Source organism: Oreochromis niloticus, linkage group LG22, assembly GCF_001858045.2.
Source record: "Oreochromis niloticus isolate F11D_XX linkage group LG22, O_niloticus_UMD_NMBU, whole genome shotgun sequence".
NCBI lineage: Eukaryota > Metazoa > Chordata > Actinopteri > Cichliformes > Cichlidae > Oreochromis > Oreochromis niloticus.
In genome coordinates, this window is record NC_031985.2 from 37976700 (window position 1) to 37981278 (window position 4579).

The following is a 4579-nucleotide window of genomic DNA, read 5'->3' on the forward strand; positions in this document are numbered from 1 at the left end:
TGGAATAGAAGTCTCTCTGTCCTTGCCCGGATGGTCCAGAACCTTCTGCCAGATTGCAGAAGTTGGAACAGTTTGTTGCCATGAGGGACGGGTCCTTCAATACCTGAGCTGCTCTAGTCCAGCATCTCCTGTTGTAGGGTTAGGCTAACCCTGAACCCTAATGAGGTATTTAATAATATAGATCAATCATTGTTTGCTGATGATGGAGTCATTTGGATATTTCTTACAGAGAGTAGATTAGCAGTTTAATCTCAAATTGTATGTAAATGAAATGGGAAAAGGTTGATTGCTTTAAATATTTAGGTATTTGGTTTGATAAAAGGCTTACATGGAAAACACATATTGGGGAAATAACTGAGAAATGTAAAAAGGTTTTGAATATTTTAAGATGTTTAAAAGGCAGCGAGTGGGGTGCAGATAGGACAGCATTAAAAGCTTTATATAAAGATCCCATTAGATCAGTTCTGCTTTATGGTTCAGCGGATAAAACATTGTTAAATAACTTGGATAAAATTCAGTATCAAGCGCTGAGGTTGTGTTGTGGGGCCATTAAAACTACACCAGTGTCCACACTGCAAGTTGAAATGGGTGAACAACCTCTAGAAATCAGAAGACATGAAATAGCTTTAACTTATTGGGCAAAGTTAAAGGGACACAGTGAAAATCATAAAGCTCAGAATATAATTAAACCTTCTTGATGCATTCTCAATCATCCAGGAAAGTAAATCTCCAAAAGTTGAATCAAGACGTTTTAACCCACTTTGGCAAGGACTGCCTAAAGCTTGTACGTCAGTATGAGCAAACAGCACGTAAGATGACGGACTACAGGAACCACCTGAGATTCAGCCTCAGATGCCGACAAAACAGGATTACTCCTAAAAGTCTGCAAATGAGCTCTTCAGTTAAAGGCTTCCGGGCAACAAAAATCCTCCAGAAGGCACAGCATCAGTTGCTTAATGAACGGGTGAGGCAGACAAATTTTACCATCGACATGCTAAAATCTCAAGAGGAGCGGATCCGACGGAGACTGACTATGCTTTTAGATGAGAATACTCTTAAAAAGGTGTTTGACTTCACTGAGAAGGCTCGTCTAGTACAGCACAAGAAGTCTAAGACCAGGCAACAAAGGAAGTTTGACTTACTTTTTGTACGTCGGAAACCACCACAAAATACGGAGAGTGTCCTCAGTGGCCAGAAGAGACAAGGATGCGACATGGAGGATGTGGACAAGTGGGTGAAGAATTTGTCTGACAGACAGCTCACCCAAACAGAGAAAAACATCCTTGCTAAAGGGTTGAATTTTGCCGTCACACCGAGACAAATCCCTCTAGTGGAGCTGATCACAGCCACAGAAACAGCAATTCGTAACAACAATATTGCAGAAGTGGAAGCAGAGCAACTACGGACGAAAGTTTCGGCCTGTCTCAGCAACGCAAAGCCCCCAGCATCCAACATCACCATGGAGGAGAGGAAGGCACTCACATCACTTAGTGATGACAACAACATTATCATCCTTCCGGCAGACAAGGGTAGGCGCACAGTATTGCTTAACCAGAAAGACTATCATGAGAAGATTTTGTCACTACTCAGTGATGAAAATACTTATGAGCCCTTGAAACAAAACCCAGGAAGTGGCTACAGGAAGAGGGTCATAGACTGTCTGAAGCAGTTAGAACAAGACAAGGCTATCGACCGGACCTCATACCACAGGCTGTACCCAGGGGAGTCTACACCAAGTCTGTATGGTTTACCGAAAATACATAAGCAGGGTGCACCTTTAAGACCAATTGTCTGCATGATCAACTCGGTCACCTATAACATCTCCAAGTTTCTGGCTTCGATCCTCAACCCGCTGGTGGGCAGCTCTGAACACCACATCCAGAACACCCTGGATTTTGTTGAGAAGGTGAGAGATGTCATTATGGAGGCAGATGAAACCATGGTCTCGTACGACGTTACATCTCTCTTCACTTGCATCCCAGTCACGGAAGCGTTGGAGGTAGTCCGTAAGAGATTACAGGATGACACCAACCTCAGCAACAGGACCACTCTCAGCATCGACCAAGTGTGTTTGCTTTTGAAACTGTGTCTTCATTCCACCTACTTCACATACAAGGGTCAGTTCTACAGGCAGAAACATGGGTGTGCCATGGGCTCCCCAGTTTCACCCATCGTGGCCAATTTGTACATGGAAGAAGTGGAAAAGAGGGCGTTGCTATCCTACCCTGGAACACCACCAAGCCATTGGTTCAGATATGTGGATGACACCTGGGTGAAAATCAAATCTCAGGACGTACTACATTTCACGGATCACATTAACTCGGTGGACCGACACATCAAATTCACCAGGGAGGATATGAAAAGTGGCAGGTTGGCCTTCTTAGACTGTGAGATTTCCATCAGTAATGGGGGACATCTAAAAGCTGACGTGTACCGTAAACCTACACATACGGATCAGTATCTAAGGTTTGACTCTCATCATCCACTGGAGCACAAACTGGGTGTCATCAGGACGCTACAACACAGAGCGAACACCATCCCCACTGACACAGCGGCCAGGGAGGCAGAAGAACAGCACATCAAGAAGGCCCTGAGTAAATGTGGTTATCCCAGCTGCACTTTTGTCAAAGCTGGAAAGGCACCTAAAGAAAGCTCCAGCCGATCCAGGAGAGAAGGACAACCGCTGCCCAGGCGAAAACCTGTAGTGATCCCATATGTGTCAGGAGTATCGGAACAGTTGAGACGCATTTTTTCTAAACACCGGGTCTCTGTGGCTTTTAAACCCCAAAATACGCTGCGCCAAAAACTGGTCCACCCCAAGGATCGGGTCCCCCGACACAAACAGAGTAACATAGTGTACGCTGTTAAGTGCAGGAGGATTGCCAGGATTTATACATCGGGGAAACCAAACAACCTCTAGCGAAGCGGATGGCACAACACAGAAGAGCAACCTCATCAGGCCAGGACTCTGCAGTTTATTTACACCTACAGGCCAGTGGACACTCTTTCAATGATGAGGATGTACACATCCTGGACAGGGAGGAACGCTGGTTTGAGCGTGGAGTCAAGGAGGCCATTTACGTGAAAAGGGAAAGACCATCTCTGAATCGAGGAGGGGGCCTAAGGGTACATCTGTCACCATCTTACAATGCTGTGATTGCAGCCATTCCCCAACTCTCTGTGAATGGGACTCATGGCCATTGATCAGTGTTCTTTGATCAGTGGGTTTTGGTCAGTGATTGTTGATCAATGGTCATGGGAATTTGCATAATTATGATTAAGGAACTGACCTCACAGCCCATTGTTCCTTCAGTGGGCTGGTTTCAGTCATTATGCAAATGTACTGTTTATAAGGTTTGGGGAAACCTGCAGTCAGCTGAGACTGAAGAAGTCACTTGGATGAGTGACGAAACGTTTCTCCCACCAAATGCTACGTCCAGATGAACAGATTCAACTTTCGGAGATAATCAAACCGTGTTTAAGAAAAAGTAAAAAAGTGAACGAATAAGAAGTTTTGGTTGGATTATAGGGGAAAAATAAATAAGACAGGAATTAACAAACTTATTAGTCCAGCAGAACCATTTTCAAATTTACTGTCATGGATATATGACCAAACAACTCCTGATTTTATTCATTACACAAAGGAAGAACCAGGTATATGATCATATAAGGGAAAATTATTCAGAACATGTGGGAAAATATACTGATGCATCATAATTGTTAGATAATAAAGCGGGTGTTTTGTTTGTTATTCCAGAAAGAAGCTTTGTGATTAATAAAAGAATTACTGATGATTTAACAGTTCATACTGAAGAACTGTAGCAGTTTTAATCACTGCAAACTGGGTGGAGGAGGCACCAGTAGGAAGTATTTGATTTGCTCGGACTCTAGTAGAGCACCATTGAGTATATGTCATATGTGTTTGGATTCTAGACACGATATTGTTTTTTAATGTAGCAATTAGTTTAATCTGTAGAATCAAACACAGAGGAATGGAAATACATTTTTATGGATTCCTGAACATATCGGTGTAGATGGAAACCAACGGGCCGCTAAATTTGCACAAGGTGCAACGAGAAGAAGTCATGTAGATATGGATGTAAAATACAGTAAAGATGATGCTAAAGGACACGTGTCAGGCACCATGGGACAGAGAAGGAAAATGTAGATATTATTATTGTATACAGAGAGCAGCTGGACACTGTAGAAGTCATAGCAGTAAAAGAGAAGACGATGTAATCTCAAGAGTAAAATTTGGTCATACAGGTTTAAATAACACTCTAAAAAAGATGAATAAGCATGAGAGAGGGAAGTGTGAAACATTTGAACGTGTAATGTTAGAATGTGGTCAATAAATACTCCAATTTGAGTTACAGAAAAGTAAAATTCAATTAAGTGTCAAATAAATATTACAGAGGAGTCCAGGTGACGTAGTTTACAGGGCGATATTTGGGTTTTTAAGAGCAACAGGTGTTTTTAAGAGAATATAGGTGTAAAGCTGTTCCGATCCACTCTCCAGTCCAGAAGGGGGCGGTAATGCACCTGAAGTTGTTTGCCAACCGCCAATAATACTTACAAG